Here is a 19,153-nt window from a genome sequence, read left to right as displayed (position 1 = left end):
GCGGCAGGCCGCTAGTGCTGTTTAGGTAGCCTCCAACACATCGCAGGCCATACACGAATGCCAGCAACCGTATCAAGCTGCCTTCCAACAAATCACAAAAAGGCAAACACTCCAAAATGTTTATAGCAGTGAGTGCACTCCCCATTAACTTTTTTGTTATACAGATCCATTTTTAATTCTTTATTCTCATCTTTGAGCAGCCTCCTCATGCATTCATCCTTTCTCCTTTTTCCACTTTTTCATTCTCGTCCTTTTTTTCAATCTAACATGATCAATGTTATCTACACACATCCTTCTTATTAATCTTGTTTATTGGGTCAGCAGATTGCTTTGTAAGGATGTGACAATTTATACAATGGGAGGAAAGCGTGTCAATGACACTGCCTTGTGAGACTGTACAGAGGCACCTGCGTATGATTTCCGTTAAGGTAGTACAAGTGCGGGAGGAGGGACATTTGTAGGTTTAACGTGCAAGTTGCACATTAAGCGTCTCTCCTGGAGCCTTACCGTGCAAAGGGGGGTCTTCATGCCATTGAATGGAGCCGAGCCGAGGTGCTTTTATTCCTGTCATAAGCTTGTGGTGGCGCATTATCCTTTAGAGAGCTCTTCTGCACATAAGGGCAGGTACTACAATGTTCCCCCTTAGATTAGAATTTGGAATTCTATTGAAAGAGGAGGTTGCTGGGGGCAAACCACTTATAGATTTGGAAGGTTATCACCGAACCCACATATGAAGCGTTACCAGGAGATTGTTTGTGAGCTCATGGCTTTTCATAAGACTGGATATTCCTCCCTTGTTTAGACACCTCAAGCAGTGGTTTATCCAATTAGATTTGTCTTAAATGTGGAGTATGAACACTGAATGGCCGTTAGGGACATTGGATTCTTTAAGGAAGCCATATCACAACATGGAAATTATTTTCTATTTGCAAGTGGCCAAAAATATCAGCAGCCAGGACTTTCTGTTTGCAAATATGGCCCAATAATTGTAACACTGATTAACCTGCTATTGTATATGCGCAGTATATAAAGTTCAATGTGGACCTGTTAGCTGAGGGAAATAATGCCCTTCGATCTGTCCTTCTATGCCACGCCTCTATTTTTCCTTCTTATGCATTCACTATCTCAAAACAAAGACATTGTTTGCTATGAGGACATAAAAACTTAGCAAACCTTGTATTTGCTTTGCACAGTGACATGGCTCTGCTTTGGTAAGTGGGCATTATGAAATCTGGGGATTCTGGGTAATTCAGACAAAGGTGTTATTACTATTTTGAAAATGGTTTACTGGCCACTGCGGGCTTTCTCGAGTTGTTGCACATCTCTCTGTGTGACATGCTGGCATTCACGAGAATGTACATATTAGAACTTGGATTGCTTAATAGCATTTGCCAATAATTGGCTTTCTACAAGATGACTACTGTTTCATTGAGATTATGGCAAATCAAAGGCAGGATTTAACAGAGGATCGAGGAAGTAATTCTGAGCATCAAATATGACCTTGGCAATATAGCCCTTAGTAACAAAATAAAATTCTGTTATATAGCATAGACGGGATTTCATCCGAGAACAGGTGTTATAGCATTACATGCCTGAACAACATTTTTTGATGTATAATTGCAAGGGTGACTTCACATTAATCTTCCTCTCCTGGAGTTTGAACCATATCGTATGAAAAAATCGCATTGGTAGAAGTTCCATTACATTTAAACACACTTCAGATGGGGAACATGTCAAATGTTACGATATGATAACATGTGATGAATGCAATGCGAGATCACAATTTATCAACCTGAGTACATTTTCACTTTCTTCTGGTCTTTCGTGCACAGGCTCGTTTTAAAAAACAACAAAAGGAATGAGAGACTACTTGCATAGGATACACCGAAATGCAACAACAAAATTATACTGCACGTTATAATATAATTGTGTTTTTGCATTTTAGTACATTTTGGGCAAGCAGTTATATTTATTCTGTTTTAACATAAGAATAATGTGCATTACTGTGAAAAAAATCAGATTGCTGACCTTGTCTCAAAGCCAAGATTGGATCCTGCATGCCTAGTAAGCAAGCATGTCAGATCCATGAACTACTTAGAAGTGCACAGTCCTATCTGGACTGTTGCCAATGTCCAAACAGCCTCAAGCATGCGTCCTCATACACACTAGGCAGAGACAGGAGGGATGTTCAAACACGTCTTTATTCGTTAACTTCCAACCTCCAACTGTCAACTTGCTCCCACTTACTGCCCCTCCCCTTCCTGTGGCTCCCTGTCCTCCGTCACGTGATGTGGGTCCCTGACGAGGATGACGACATTACACCCCCCCCCGATACTAAACATGTGGTCCACTCTAGTACATTTCCTCGATTAGTCTCTGATCTCGTGCTCCGCCTTTTATCCATGTGGGAAAGTTCAATGGAAGTTAGGTGTGAGTGATTGTCAGTTATTGCCTGACCTCGTCTGACCATTGTGATGGTACATGTCAGGTACACTGCTAGGATGTGAGTCTGTTTTCTCCCAGAGAGGGCTGTCCGTATGGAAGTGTTCGTAATGGGAAAGGGGATAGAGTTCCGACATATCCTACCTGGTGGATACCGCGTCTCAACATCCTTTGTCCCACTCTCCAAAGACCCGCCACCCAGGTGATCTTCCTGCACTGGTCCACCCACAGGGTCTGGATCCATGGCCATCCCCTGGCCACCTGAGAGAGAGATCCAGGGGGACAGGTGGGTGAGACACCTTCTGGTCTCTCACAGACGTCATTACTAAACACTGACAGACCCGTGATTCGAAAAGGGGCAGGGCTTAAAGGGTGCTTCATGGTTTCACACCTGTGAAGCACAGTCCCACGGGGAGAGCAAGGAAGTGATCATCCCGGGGAGCCAGGTAAACACACAAGCAAATGGAAGCGGGAAGTGGATAAACATGGGTGAGCTGAATGGAAGATTGTGGGTTGTTAAGGTGAGGTTAAGGGGTGAGAAGGTGGACCAAGACACCAGGCAGTCGAAGGACAGTGCAGCAGAACATGGAGGAGATTATGTGACAGGGTGTTAAATGTGAGGTATTAGTTGATGAGAGAAAGTGGTACTTGGGTGTGGGAGTGCATGTATGGTGTGTAAGGAGAATGAATGAGACTTAGTGGGAGAGTAGGGGAGTAAGTGAGATTGAGTGAGCAAGGTGACTTGGAGCGTGAATAGAGGGTGAGTGTGAGAGAGAGAAGGGTGGGACATGGTGCATTGTGGAAAGTAGTAGAGTCCTGAGAGTGGAGAGTAGTAGTAGTGGAGAGTAGTGGAGACTAGAGGAGGTGGATATTAGTAGAGAGTAGTGGGAATAAAAGTAATGGGGAAGGAGTGTATCAAGAGTAGAGTGGAGGGAAGGGAGGGATTAAGGAGTAGCAGAATAACATCAGATGGAAAGACAAGAGAGAAAGGGTGAGCGAAAATAGTGAGTGCAAGGAAGAAAACAGGGAGAGTAGAAGGAAGGGAAAGGATGAAAAGATCATAAGGGTGAGAAATATGAGAGTGTGAGAGGGAGAAGAGCCATTGATACCTGAGTGATTGGAAGGCACCAATTTCTGTTTCAAAGATAATTTCAGTTCATGTGGGACACCAGGCTATGATCCGCCTAGAAGATCCCAGAGGAAGTCAGATAGAGAAGGCTGTTGCCTTTAGGTCTTCATCACTAGCCATCCAGCTTTTAGACAGTAGGCATTATCAATCTCTAGTGACTATTCTTGGGGATCAGGGAAGCATGGGATTGTGTGGAGGAAGTCAACGGAAACATGGAAGATGGATAACCCTAAGTTGGAGCCTTGTTAACTTCATAATAAAAACCCTTGAACTTTCATTGAGAGTTGGTGAATTCTTGGTGCCATCTGAGACTGTCTCTATATACCTCATCACATAGTCCAGGGGGTCCTACCCAAAAATCTGTGCTGCTGGTAATACACAAACTCTCAACTGCTTTTGCAGGTGGCACAGGCAAAAGGGACCTACAGCTGACCACAGTTGTCAGTGCCACTGCCACCGACTGGGCAGGCAGGACAGGTGCAGAAGTTTAGCCACGGCATGCCCAATGTCACTACCATATTTCACACTCACCCCAGGACAATTCCGGACCCTCCTCCTCATAACCAATGGAACCAGTGCTGGCGGCGAAATGGTCGTCAGCCACCTATGGTCACATGTGCACCTGATACACACTCCTGTGCCACTGGCACACATGGTTCCTCTTCGCCCTCCTCCTCAGCTTGTGGCCAACCGTCTCTCTTCTCCTTTGCTCCCACTTTACATACTTTCCAGAGTCCTCCAATGTGCCTTAGTTCTCTGGTTCCGCCCTTTGCTGATCTTCCCTTGTGGCAGGAAAACTAGTCGACACAACTGAAAACTAATACAATACCACTTTTACAATACAACACAAACATCAGTACACAACTAACATGCACAGGGTAAAGTATACATTTTTCTTGTCTTTTTTCACAATAACTAGCTGTTCTTTGTTTTTCTTGTTCTGTGATATGGTTGCTGTCCCCAGCCACTTTGCCACCAGGACTTTCATGATGACCATTATGAGTTATCTGTATCAATAACATGCATGGAGCTCATGAGGGTTTCAGGCTTTAATATTCTTTCATAATTCTGAGTGGGGAGACGTGTTACTATTCAGTCCCTGTCCTCAACAAGCTGCAATAACATTGGCATCACAAAGTTTACATGCTATTATCACTTTCTAGGGGACAAGGTGACAACTATTATCATAATATAAATACAACTGCAGCATGACTGGCATTGAACCTTTGGAGCAGATGTGAATTATCTGGGGGTAATGTGAAAATGGCATCTTCATTTGTAGGTGGCAAGGACGATTCTAGCAAGGCAATATGCTTAACTGGGACGCACATAGCAAGGCACATTTGAAACAGGAATGGCAATGTACTGGGAGCAATGTAAAACTGCCATGACCTATTTCTGGGGACTATCAAACAAGGGTTCCTGTATGCTTAACTGGGGATAAACTAACATGGTGTGGAGGAAAACCAAAGACAAATAGATACTCGTGGGCTGTTTCATTTATCACAAAAAGGGTGTAGCTACAAGATGCAAGTAGTTACCCGCTCCCTTGAGAGATAGCATCTGACGAATGGCAAATATTTTGCCACATTAGGAACTGCACTGAATTTGAATGTAAAAAAGTCTTTAAAGTCCACAAACCAAACTTGGTTGTGCAGGATTTTAAATTTACAAGTAAACATTAATAAAGTAAAACGCACTGCAGTCTTTTAAAGTAGTACCTTGTCACATTGGAACAATACATTGAAAGCTAAAGAAACACAGCACCATTTGCAAAACAGAAAAACATTCATGTTGAAGACAGACTAGTCTATGTATTCATATGTCATTTTATAAACTGAAATGTCAGAATGAGTTTAAAGTGAATAGCATCGCAGTGCACCTACCATCTTTCTATGTTACTAGCTGTTCCCAGCATTACATACGTCGTTCTCGCATATCTAAAAGGTCAATATGGGTCGATAATTCATAGGGTCACTTCGTATTGGAACAACAAATAAATCTGGCCAATACAGAAAAATCAGTTTCACGTTCATGAATAACAATTTGTGACTTTTTTCTAAAAACCCTGAAGGTGGTACTTGGAGCTATATTCTGAAACATTTGTGAGAAAGGTTTTAAGGCAGACTCTGACAGTAACATTGGTCAAAACATGAAGCTGATGGTGCACTAAGGGCCCTATTTACAAAACGTTTTAACATGGGGAAAGTCCCATTGAAACATTTTTGTAAATCAGGCCATAGGTGTTCATACTGGCCCTCATTGGCCTACAAAAACTGGCACAGCAATGACTGGCGGGTCAGCCCTTCGAGCATTGTCTTGTTTCCTTCTGACGAGTCGTAGTCTGCACATGGGTGATTAACAATAACACTATATGCCTGATTCACAGAAGCATTTTATAATGGCACAATCCCATAGGAAAATGTTCTGTGAATCTGGCCCATATGCTCTGTAGGTCCAGTTGAGACCACATCACAGAATCTGAGATGTGTTGGAAGCAGGAGAGCAGGCACACATAATCCAGACAAACCTACACAGTACACTGTGCGGTCAGTTTAACATTTTTACATTATACATGTTACATATAAACAATGATTTACTCAGCAGAACATGATTTTGAACAGGTGGTAAAACAAGCAGTAGAGGCTAGGTTTGGAGTTCCATAGAGATACCTGGCCTGTGTGTCATGTTTCTTCATCAGTGCATTTCATTTTGTGGTTTTATTCACTAGACAGATTCAACGTGGGTCACCTGAAATCAATGAAATTAAAACAAACAAAAAAACAGATAGTGATAGGATGCAAGGGAAGTGGGAAGAAACAGTGGGGGAGTTCATACCATCTCTGCAGGCAAGACTGCAGCATCGGGTGCAGAAACACATCTACCGACCATCATTGGAAGCAGCGCTTCATCACTGCACACAAGATAAGCCCTGATGGGGTTTTATAAAGCTGCGTTCTCAGGTTTATGTGTAAGTCGGAAGCAAGCGCTTCCAACACTCAATCATTTTTGGCTGAACAAACTTTGAATATTACTTCTTGGATGATCATATGTGGCATGTTACTGTGAGGGTGTTTTACCTCTGCAGTAGGAGTTGGACTACTATTTTACAAAAAAACGAAAATACACTTGAAAATGGCTGCTGCATTATCATGTATTAGAAACATCCCTTGTTGAGCCTGCTGCCACTCTGATTGGGCAGCCGTGGCCTACTTGGTCCGATTGTATGCACCAGTAGGCATACGCAGGGCTCCCACAACTAAGGCCCCCTCAGCAAGGACCAGTCTGTGCTTGCTTTGGCCGAGGAGGGCTTGTAGGGTCCCCTCCTTTCCACTCTGCAGCAAATATTGAGCAGCCCTGTATTTAAAGCCTGGTACCTCACAAACCTGGGCCCCTGCAACTCCATACACAAGGCAGAATTACTAGTGAGTGATGCACATTTTCACTGCCTCACCTCTAGCAACTGTTGACACAAGGTGTGCCTAAACCACTCTGCCTTCATTGCTTATTTAACTCTACTTCTTTCATCATATTTTGAGTCCTTTTTGGAAATTTGAAGCCTAGTGTGTGTTCTGTAACATCTTTGCACCCCTTTCTGCATTTCATTTTGTGTTATTTTTGGAAATTCAAAGCCTGGTTTGTGTTCTGTAACATCTTTGCACCCCATTTTGTGTCCTTTTTGCAACTACAAGGCCAGCTGGTGAGTTTGTGTTCGTTCTGTGCTGTGCTGCCCTCCTCTTTCCTCCTTCCTACAACTATCCTCCACTGCCCCTATGGCACTTGACATCTCTCATATCTTCTCTAATTGCAACACTATCACCTATCCTCCCTCTCTCACGAAGTTTGAAAGATTAAAGCTTAAAAAAAAGACACCCTGACCACTAACCCTGGCCTACCCAAAGCAGACACCAATGTCAGTGCAACTTCCAGACAGGTCTTCATTAATATCCTCTTTTCTGTTCCCTCCGCAGATCTATGGGGCCTCATTACGACCCTGGCGCTAAGTGTTTAACGGCGCCGTAAAAGGCTGCAGCGCCGTTAAACACTTAGCGCCTTACTACGAGGTCCCTTTGCGGGACCCGACCTTAACGGCTGGTCTACACCAGCCGTTAAAAAGTAGGGACGCGCAAAGGGACCTTGGTGCTAAGTACGGTACTGCAATTTGCGATACCGTACTTAGCGCCTTCCCCATTCCCATAGAGCCCTATGGGGCGAAAATGGGAATGGGGAAGGGCCATGGTTCAATGGGGAATTACCGCTCTGCCAACCTTGGAATGGGGTGGTAATTCCCCATTGAACCATGGCGGACCCGTTACAACTCCGGCACCAACCATGGTGCTAATAGCGCCATGGTTTAGCGCCGGGACTCCTTATCTCATCTCTATTGCCTCACCTCTTACATCCTCTCCCATTAATGGTGCCAATGGTAATCCTTCCAAAATCTGCTACTCCCGCTTCCCTCTCTCTGCCCCCTCCTCCGACTGGTGCACCGCCGCCCTGTACCCCTTCTCAGAAAACCTTCAAAGGTGGAGACCTCCTGCATCTAGCCACACTTAATGCTCGTTCTGCCACCAAACACTCTGCCAACATCTGCCTCCTTCTTGAAGACATTGACCTCGATATCCTTGCTCTTACTGAGACGTGGTTCAATGCCAGCTCAGTCATTTTGACTCCCTTCTCACTGATGGCTATAAGATCAATTCCAAGCCTCGCCCTAACCATGCTGGCAGTGGGGTTGCTCTGATTTTCCCAGAGTGGGTCCCTTCCTCCCTCATACCCACCCAGCCTTACCCGTCCTTCGAGAGCCTGGTAAGAAAGCTGGTCATCTCTCCTACCTCCTCTCAGACGATTGTCACTATCTACAGGCCAAAACAAAGGGGTTTGTCCCCAAAAGAACTATTTGATAACCTGAGTATGGTAGAAATTATTTAACCATACAGTGAATGGGGCTACAGGTAATTGCGGGCTAGATAAAACAAAACAAAAATATATGACATAGAAAGAATATTTAATATACAAAATATACAATTTTCTTGTATTTTGGCCCAGTGAATCATCCATAGAATAAGTGTTTTCAATAGCCCATACAGAACATGCATAGAACAGATTCAAAATAATTTAGAAAAAATATACAAAGTACTCATTCTTTTGTAAATGACGCAATACAAAATGAAATAAACATATGCAAGACACAGGGAATACCGTTCCCCACGAATGTTACATATATGAAAGAATTTCACTTTCAAAATTGCTTTCTGGATAACTCCCTGTCTTGAAACAAAAAAGCAGGAAAAATCAACCCCCATTTCAGTATGAACCTAGCTAATAGGGGAGTTATTAGCAGGTCAAGATATAGAAGGCCAGTGATGAACGTGTTTGCTCTTGGCCTACAGAAACATACCAGGTCTACTTCCCAAGGGCAGCACCACACACCCTATGTGTGCAAGGGGTGTCTGATGCTAGGTGTGGATGTTTCGGCAGAAGGGTAGGTATGCCAGCTTCTTCATGACGCCAGGGGAGATTGGAGCACTGTGGATGTGGAGAAACACATTTTTAGAAGATTGTAAAAAATGGGTAACTAACCCATGTGGTTAAATAGACGCTATTTACACTTAAAAATATAAAAAATGAAACTGTCATGCGATGAAGTATTGGGTGCTTGACAAATACCCTCCTTGGTTCCCTCCTCCTCCTCCTCACCTGTACTGGGTTCTTCTGAGGAACTGTCTGTGTCTATGGCTCTCCTTTCTCTCCAGAGGTCCAGTCCTTTCCTGTTGAGTTTGGGACGAGCTCCTCTGGAGGCCACCTTGCCTGCTGGCAGACAGCAAGGCAGAGGGGGCCCTCAGGGAGTCCACCCCCAAAACCAGGGAAAAGCGTGGCTGAAAAACTCTGGTGTGCTCGAATGTAGTCAGCACTACGGATGTAAAGGCAGGAGGCTTTCCGTTGAAGAAGATGAGAGGACTTCAATTCCCAGAAGACACTGCTGGAGGCGGGCTAGCGTGGGTATCCGGAGTGGCTGCTTTGAGGGATACAGTAGCCGAGGAATGAGGAAGAGGGCTGCAGAATGCTGCGATAGGAAGGAGCGTACAATGGCAGCTGTGCGCACAAAACAGGGAGAGAACACAGAAAAGCACTCGAGCGGGAGAAGGAATAAGGGCTACTCGAGCGGGGGGAAAAGAGGAGAGGAGGATGCACCAGGAGGGATAAAGGGCTCGGAGCCGAGCGGGCAATAACTGCGGGCGGACAAGAGGAAGCAAGCGGGGAATCACAAGCGGAGCAAGAGAGGAGCACTAGCGTACAAACCTGGCGAGGAAAGCAAGGTTGCAACGCGTCGACTTCCGCGTGTGACGCCTATTTGTATGTGTCAGGATGGTGACGTGCAGTGTGTGGGAGACTAGACCACTGGTGGAGGAACGGGATCAGCCCTTCTATTGGCTCCATAGCTTCCATGGAGCGCGCGACATGACAGTATAACCCCTTCGCCAAGGCCTTCCTCCAGGTTTACCTGGATGGTGTCTGTGGAATATTCGTAGGAGTCTGGAGGCATGTAGATTTTTGGCTGGTTCCCAAGATCTTTCCGTCCAAGGGTATCCTTTCCACATTATGAAGTATTGTAGGACTCCGTGTTTGTAACGAGAGTCCAAGATGCGTGAAACCTCATACTCTTGGGCGTCATCATCCACACTGGGTATCTTTCTTCTGGTGGTTCTCGAAAAAGGATCAGGTTTATAATCCTTAAGAAGCGGGGTATGGAATACTGGATGTATTCTTCGAAGAGAGTGCAGGAGGTTTAACCGAAAGGCCACAGGATTGATCCGTTGTTCTATGGAAAATGGTCCTATATATCTCGGAGTGAATTTACCTGGATGGACTCTCCTGGGGAGGTATCTAGTGGACAACCATACCTTGTCTCCTTTCTTCCAATCGGGATTTGGTCTTCTGTTCTTGTCAGCCCATCTCTTGTAAGTCTGGCGACTGGCTAACAGAGTTTCTTGAGCAGACTTATGAGTTTGTTTAAGAGTGTCCAGTAGTTGGTCTATGGTAGGGACATTGGTGGGTTGGACTGTAGGAAATGGGATGTGTTTGGGTTCGTACCCATAGGTACATTTAAAAGGACTCATTCCTATTGTAGTATGTTTGGTGTTGTTATATGAGAATTCTGCAACCGATAAGAGATGATACCAGTTGTCCTGAGTCTGGTTGCAGTAACATCTTAGAAACTGTTCAAGTGTAGCGTTGAGGCGTTTGGTCTGTCTGTTTGTTTCGGGGTGAAAGCCAGAAGACAACGCTCTCTGAATATGCAACTGTTTACACAAGGTTGTCCAAAACTTGGAGGTGAACTGTGTTCCTCTATCAGACACAATTGAGGATGGTAGACCATGGAGACAAACTATCTCCTTTAAGAATACGTCCGCTGTGGTAGTGGCAGAAGGAGTGCCTCTAAGGGGAATGAAATGAGCCAGCTTACTGAAGGAGTCGACCACTACCATGATAGCTGATCATCCTCCCGATTTGGGTAACTCAATGATAAAATCCATAGATATATGTTGCCAGGGTCCGGCAGGTGGTTCATCTTGTTGTAGAAGCCCCAATGGTTTAGCCGTACTGTGTTTGCTTTGAGCACATATGGGACAGGAAGAGACGTACTCCACGACGTCCTTATTCATCTTTGGCCACCAGAAATTCCTCTTCAGTAGATCCAGTGTAGCAGTACGTCCTTTGTGACCAGCCATGGGCAGATCATGGCACCACGAAATAGCTTGGTTCTGGAGATCTTGGGTGGGCAGGTAAAGCAAGTCGACTTTAAACAGGTATTCTCCTTTGTAGGTCAGAGAGGGGTCTCTTGGAAGAGATGCGGTCTTTTGGGCTTCCAGAACTTGTTGTAAATATTTATTGACTGTTCCTATGAATCTCTTCCCATTGAGCAGACATTCCTGTTCGGTGTAATTCCCTGATCCTTCTTGGTGGCTGCGGGAGAGTGCATCTGCTAAGTGATTGTCTTTACCAGGTAGGTATGTGAGTATGAAATCAAATTGGGAGAAAATAATAAGCCCAACGAGCATGACGAGAGTTCCTGCATTCCATCTGTTGGAGAATACTTAGGTTCCTGTGGTCAGTCCGAACTTGAAATGGGTATCTCGCTCCTTGCAACAGATGACACCACTCCTCACAAGCCTGTTTGATTGCTAACAGTTCCTTTTCAATCACTGAATAGTTTCTTTCACTGGAGGTGAGTGTTCTGGAATAATATGCAATGGGATGTTCGAGTTGATCCTCCTTCCGTTGTAGTAGAGCTGCCCCAATAGCCCCTTGTGAGGCATCAGCTTCTACGATAAAGGGTTGAGACTGATCAGGCTGCCTGAGGATAGGTGCAGAGGTGAATGCTTGTTTGAGCTGATGAAAGGCGGAATCTGCTTCTGGTGTCCAATGGAACTTCACCCCCTTCTTTAGCAAAGCTGTAATATGTAGGACTGTGTTGGAGAAGCCTGTGATGAATTTCCGATAGAAATTTGTCAGCCAAAAGAACCTCTGGATGTCCTTGACTGAGCTGGGAACAGGCCAATTGTTATGTGGTTTTCTGACAGAATAAAGCCCAGATACGGAACTGTAGAAACCTCGAAAAGACATTTCTCTGGCTTGACTAATAGGTGGTGGTCTCGGAGTCTCTTGAGCACTTCCCATACATGTAGACGATGTTGTTCTAAAGTGTGAGAGTAAACCAAAATGTCATCCAAGTAGACTACCGTGGACTTAAACAGAAGATCACTGAAGACTTTGTCCATAAATCTCTGGAACTGGGCTGGCGCGTTGACCAACCCAAAGGGCATCACCTTGTACTCGAAATGACCTAATGGAGTACAAAAGGCGTTCTTCCATTCGTCCCCTTGTTTTATTCGTAGGAGATGATAGGCCCCTCTGAGGTCTAGTTTGGTAAACCATTTTGCTCATTGTACTGCTTCCATGATCTCCTTTATCAGAGGCATTGGGTATCTATCTCGAATGGTTTGGCTATTCAGGCCCCTGAAGTCAATACATGGTCTGAGTTCCTTGGTTCCCCTTTTTGGTATAAAGAACAGAGAAGCTCCAGCCGAAGAAGTTGATTCTTGTATCAAGCCATTCTGTAAATTGCTTGCTAGGTAGTCCCTTAATGCTTCCTTCTCTGGAAGGGATAAGGGATACATTCTCCCAAATGGAACCACAGCATTAGGTATAAGATCAATCTTACAATCCTCGGCTCGATGTGGAGGAAGAGGTCTGGGAAGAGTGTCTGTAAAGATGTCGGTAAATTCTTGATAGGTCACAGGAATGGAGTTGATACTCCTCGCTGGCACTGTGTCACCCTGATGTGAATGTTGCCCTTCTTCTTTCAAACAGGACTGCATACAAAGGTCTGACCTGAACTCTACAATGTTAGTTACCCAGTCAATTCCCGGATTGTGCTTTCTTAACCAGGGTATCCCGAGTATCACTGGAAAGTGGGCTGCCTTTATCAGATCAAATATCAGGGTTTCATGGTGAGTCTTCATCTTAACCATGACTTCTGTGGTTTCTTGTCGGATGAGACCGGAAGACAAGGGGGTACTATCCACTCCTTCTACGGGTATGGGTTTTGGTTTTTCTCTTCTGGGAATGGCGTATCTACTGGCCCATAGGTCGTCCATAAAGTTCCCAGCTGCACCACAGTCAAGCATTGCTAGACACTCTACTGCTTGGGTTGAGGCCCATTCCAGGACGATCTTCAAGACCATAAGTTGGTTTGAGGGGGTACATGTTATGGGTGGACTTGTAACACAGGGATTAGCCAGCGAAGCCCCTTCCGTGTCCCTGCTCAGGGTTGGGGTCTTTCGTTTCCCGATCGTCTGGGAGGTACGTCCGGACAGTCTCTTAGAAGGTGCTTCTCAGAATCGCAGTACATACACAAGCTTAGGTCTTTTCATCTCTTTCTTTCTGCTGCACTAAGGGGACCCCTCGCTGCACCTATTTGCATGGGCTCTTCAGTCTGGGGATGAGATCTGTCTGGAGCGGTTGGCGAGTAGGAGGAGGGTGTAGAAGGCGGATTGGGTCTGGTATTTCTTCTTTCTGCTCGTCTTTCAGAAATTCGAAATTCCATCTGGAGGGCCAGGGCTATCAGTTCTTGGAAGGAGGAGGGTCTGGCTACCCGAGAGAGTTCATCCTTTAAGTCTTCATGTAGCCCTTTCCGAAAGAGAGTTTGCTTAGCTGAGTCAGGCCATCCTGTCTCCAAAGCTATCCTCTGGAAGTGCAAGGCATAGGTTTGTACATCAGAAAGACCCTGTTTAAGGTCTAGTATGTTTTCATAAGAAGTGTACAAATCTTCGGTCCTTTCAAAGCGTTCTCTGAATCGTAGTACAAAGGCATTGTAATCATTCAGCAGAGGGTCAGCTTCTGTGACCAACGGGGTGGCCCATGCTAGGGCGTTACCCCCAAGGTTTGAGACGAGGAAGCCAACCTTTGCCTGGTCGAATTCATACATCTTTGGGCGAAAAGTGAAGTATACCCTCAGGCGTCGAGGAATTCCTTAATCCTCTTGGGGTTCCCTTCATACTTCCCACAGGGTAAAGGCATAGGTGGGAGATCTCCCCGAACTTCTTCTCTCAGAATCATTTGTTGTCTCAGAGCGGCATTGTCAGCCTTAAGAGCGGTGTTTTCTACCTTCATGGATTGGAGCTCAGCAGTTATCCCCTGTATGGCATTGACCAGTTCTTGATACTGCTCTAAGCTAGCCATCCTTTGGCGTTGCAAACTGTCATGCGATGAAGTATTGGGTGCATGACAAATACCCTCCTTGGTTCCCTCCTCCTCCTCCTCCTCACCTGTACTGGGTTCTTCTGAGGAACTGTCTGTGTCTATGGCTCTCCTTTCTCTCCAGAGGTCCAGTCCTTTCCTGTTGAGTTTGGGACGAGCTCCTCCGGAGGCCACCTTGCCTGCTGGCAGACAGCAAGGCAGAGGGGGCCCTCAGGGAGTCTGCCCCCAAAACCAGGGAAAAGCGTGGCTGAAAAACCCTGGTGTGTTGGAATGTAGTCAGCATTACGGATGTAAAGGCAGGAGGCTTTCCGTTGAAGAAGATGAGAGGACTTCAATTCCCAGAAGACACTGCTGGAGGCAGGCTAGCATGGGTATCCGGAGTGGCTGCTTGGAGGGATACAGTAGCCGAGGAATGAGTAAGAAGGCTGCAGAATGCTGCGATAGGAAGGAGCGTACAATGGCAGCTGTGCGCACAAAACAGGGAGAGAACACAGAAAAGCACTCGAGCGGGAGAAGGAACAAGGGCTACTCGAGCGGGGGGAAAAGAGGAGAGGAGGATGCACCAGGAGGGATAAAGGGCTCGGAGCCGAGCGGGCAATAACTGCGGGCGGACAAGAGGAAGCAAGCGGGGAATCACAAGCGGAGCAAGAGAGGAGCACTAGCGTACGAACCTGGCGAGGAAAGGAAGGTTGCAACGCGTCGACTTCCGCGTGTGACGCCTATTTGTATGCAACATGACGGTGACGTGCAGTGCGTGGGAGACTAGACCACTGGTGGAGGAACTGGATCAGCCCTTCCATTGGCTCCATAGCTTCCATGGAGCGCACGTCATGACAGAAACTGAAGAGACCACTATGAGTGACAACACCAACAGAAGAAACCATGCAAAGAAAGATTAGCTTATAGTTCCCACGCCAAACACCTTGTGTACCTAGAGCACGTAGGAAAAACACAATCCAATCCTCTAGCTCACCCAAACCCTGTTACTATCTACAGGCCACCTGGCTCTACCAGCTTGTTCCTCTCAGAATGGGCTGTTTTCTCCTCCTCTCTCCTCACAACCACCTCTAAACTCCTTCTCATGGGCAATTTCAACATCCACTTGGACTCCTCAATACAGCATTCAGTCTCTTCCGTGACCTCTGCACCTAGCTCTCCCTCTCCATTCTCCCTTCTGGTCCGACCCACTGCGCTGGAAACACTCTTGATCTCTTCATCTACACTAATCTTTAACTCTCCTCACCACTGAACACCCCTCTCTCCTGGTCAGACCACTTTCTCCTCTCCTCTCACCTGGACACTCTTGCCCCTCTGACTGCATCTCCCCCAGCCCTGCCAACTTTGTTCAAGAATATCGTCCGATAAAACGAGTGTCAGCTGCTGCCTTTGCATCTACCTTCACCACCCTGCCCCCACTGCAGACACTACCTCTGACTCTGCTCTTAGAAACCTCCATTTTGCCATTGTTAACACTCTGGACATTCTTGCCCCAGTCATGAGGATCCACCTGAAACCTGCCTCTAAGCATAACAACTGGTACGATCCTAAACTTGCTGGCTAAAACGCAAGTGTAGAGCTGCGGAGCAGAAGTGGCAGACCTCAGGCTCAGCCTTTGACAAACTGGCCTGTCGCCTGCTCCAAAGGCAATAAAGACTCCCCATTTGCACCAGGAAAAGGGCCCACATCCAGGCTTGCGTATCTGGTACATCTAACAACACGGCTGAACTCTTCAAAATTTGCAAGGAACTAGCCAACCCTTCCACTGTCTCCTCCTCACATCGTCCATCACAGGCCCTCTCCAACACATTGGCTACACACTTCATTACAAAAACTGAGGACCTCCTGAGCACCCTTGTGTCCCGCTCCCCCTCCCCTTCCGATGCCCCCTACCTCCTATGGACTCCCACCCTCCCTCTGCCATTTTCTCATCTTTCTCCCCTATCACACCAGTTGAGGTAACTAGCGTTGTCTGCTCAATGAAGGTCTCCGTCAAACAGGTTTCCCCCTGCTCCTCCAGAACCATTACGAGCAACATAGGATCACTTGTCCCTGCACCCACTGATTTCTGCAACCACTTTTTAGCTACTGGATTGTTCCCCTCCTTCCTCAAGCACTCCCTTGTGCGCCCCCTCCTGAACAAAACTCCAGCAAACACCTCCTGTCCAGCCAACTACTGCCCCATATCTATCACCCACTTCCTTGGGAAACCCCTGGAGAAGCTGGCCTTCCCCCAACCTACCCAGCACACTGAACTTGTTGGTTGCCTCCATGAGCACAAATCTAGATTCCAACCATCCAGAGGCAAAGAAACTGCTCTTCTGAGCACCCGTGAGGAACTGCTTGCATCCAACTCTCTAGCTGTTCATATTCTACTTGATCTCTCCTCTGCATTTGATATGGTCAACAACTCCATCCTCAATAAACGGCTCCATGATACCCTTGGTATCTCTGAGCGGGCACTGGGCTGGCTGACATCCATCCTCAGTGACCGTTCACCCCTGGTTATTTTGGACTCTTTCTGCTCCCCTACCTCTTTCTCCACCTGTGGTGTCCTGCAGGGCTCCAACCTCTCTCCCTAGCTCTTCAACTAACACCTATCTTGCCCCAATGGCCCAACTCATTTCCACCCTCTGTCCTAATTTCCAGGCTTATGCAGATGACACACAACTCTTCTTCAAACTTGCAAGTGACTCTCTCCCTCCTTCTTTCATCATCCCTGACTGCCTATTTGCCACCCAGTCCTGCTGCACTTCCAATGATCTCTGCCTCAATGCCAGTAAGACTGAGATCCTACCCACTGGGACTCCTGCTCCCTGTTCCTAACCCTCATCCTGGCCATCCTTTATGGGCTCGCCCCCGTCTCCTTCTTCTGAAGCCAGTAACCTTGGAGTCATCTTTGACTCCTCTCTTTCTTTCCTCGCTCCCATTCAGGACCTTGCCAAGAAGTCCCACTTTCAACTCTACCTCCTCAAAGGACTTCTTCCTTTCCTTGATTTTCCCCAGAAGCTCTATTCATCTAGAGTTCTGGTTCTCTCTAGGCTAGACTACTGCAACAGCCTTTTCTTAAATGTATCCTCTTTTGCTCTACAACCCCTACAGCTAATCCAGAATATGGCTGCAAATGTAATCCTTGGCCTTAAACCCAGGGACTGTATCTCTTCAGTCCTAAAAACTCTCCACTGGCTGCCGGTTGCTGCACAGATCAAATTGAAGTGGGAAAAGTGAACAAAAGGCTCCCACCAATCCCCTCTCAACCCTGGCCTAGAGGATCACGGCCCAGACACCCACCACGAGAGGAGTTCGCCCATCTCCCAGGCGACCAAATACCCTGGTACAAGAACATACGGATGTGCCCACTCGCGTGCCCACCCGCCTGCCCACCAGCCTGCCCTGCACATGCTGACACCTGCGGCATGGATGAACTCGACTAAACCATCCAGCACCAAATCAACACATCGTTAGAGATGCCATGACGACCTAGCCAACGGTCAGCACACCCGTGCAAACATACACACCGGACACTCCCACACCAATCCACACGAAGAACATACTCAGTGCTATGACGTAGGCGACGGACACACCCACAGACGTGCATCTTTATTATTTTCCACATAGGCTTCTCAAAATGCAGAAACGCAAGACGCATAATGAACGCATCTAAAAAGGCTTGCTCACGCTTCTTCTAAACCCTTGTACCATAATGAGAAATATAATGAAGACACGATACTGGGGATAGAGCAATAAGATACCATAAATTAAAGCGCTCTGTATCAAACGGTTCCACCTATGCACCAGGCCCAAGTAGGCCGCAAGCAAAAGCTTCCATGAACATTGAATGAGCAAGAGCTCGGTTGCTGACCCTGCAGAATGAGCCCGGCGAAAGCAGACAGTCAAGGGCACAACGTTGCAAACTCTCGAAGCGCAAGCCGACGCCAAGGTCGCACCTGCAAGATAAGCCAGGCACACAGTGAGGAATGCAATATTAATTGTGCAGAATTCTGCCTCAAACACGGTCCCACCTCACGTGACCAAGCCAAACCTGACAGGATGCCAAGCCCAGGAGGAAGAAGGCGCCTGGATCCCCCGTCTCAAGACACAGGCAGATATAATTAAGCGACTCAATGGACATCTGCAGCGGTGGGAGTAGTCGGCCTTCCTGCTTATGAATAAATCCTCACATTGTCTGCACATACCCATAGTGAAACATTGTTGCAAATGACAGGTGCACCGCTTGCTGGGAACAGCGATGGTCCCAGACTGAGGGGCTCGCGGGAGAACCAATCAGAACATGGGGCCCTTATCACTGACGCCATTAACATTAACCAATCCTCAGGGGTCTACATGTAACAATTTTTATGTATCAAACTGAAGGGACAACCCAAGTATACCACCTGACTGACCCTTAACCAATAACAACGTTCTCTATACGTATGCTATACTAACCCTACCACTCAGGGAACCAATCCAGAGTGGCGATAGGTTTTTTGCTAACTTTCTCAGGTGACGCAAGTAGCGCGTCATACTAAGGTAAAAAGGGCCTGCGAGCCCCACGATGTTGAGAGAGTGTCAGGACGGACGCGTACGATCCTTGACCCATCCCTGCCGTTTTGTTTAATAAACAGCAGAATCACCTTGCTTCTTGCGTGTGTCTCATACTCTATCTCTTTTGGGATATACGGGAGGAGTTGGGGCCTCCCTGCCCAGAGGTCCGCGGACGGCCCAGCCGACCCCGGGAGAATTCCCCCCCGACAAGTTGGAGGCACTGCTGAGATCTGTTTAAGGTCCGCTTTTATTTTTATTTTTCCAAGTACTCCCGTT

This window comes from Ambystoma mexicanum, chromosome 10 (genome assembly GCF_040938575.1).
Source record: "Ambystoma mexicanum isolate Mex_15411 chromosome 10, UKY_AmexF1_1, whole genome shotgun sequence".
In the NCBI taxonomy this organism is placed as follows: Eukaryota; Metazoa; Chordata; class Amphibia; order Caudata; family Ambystomatidae; genus Ambystoma; species Ambystoma mexicanum.
This window is presented reverse-complemented; position numbering follows the sequence as displayed.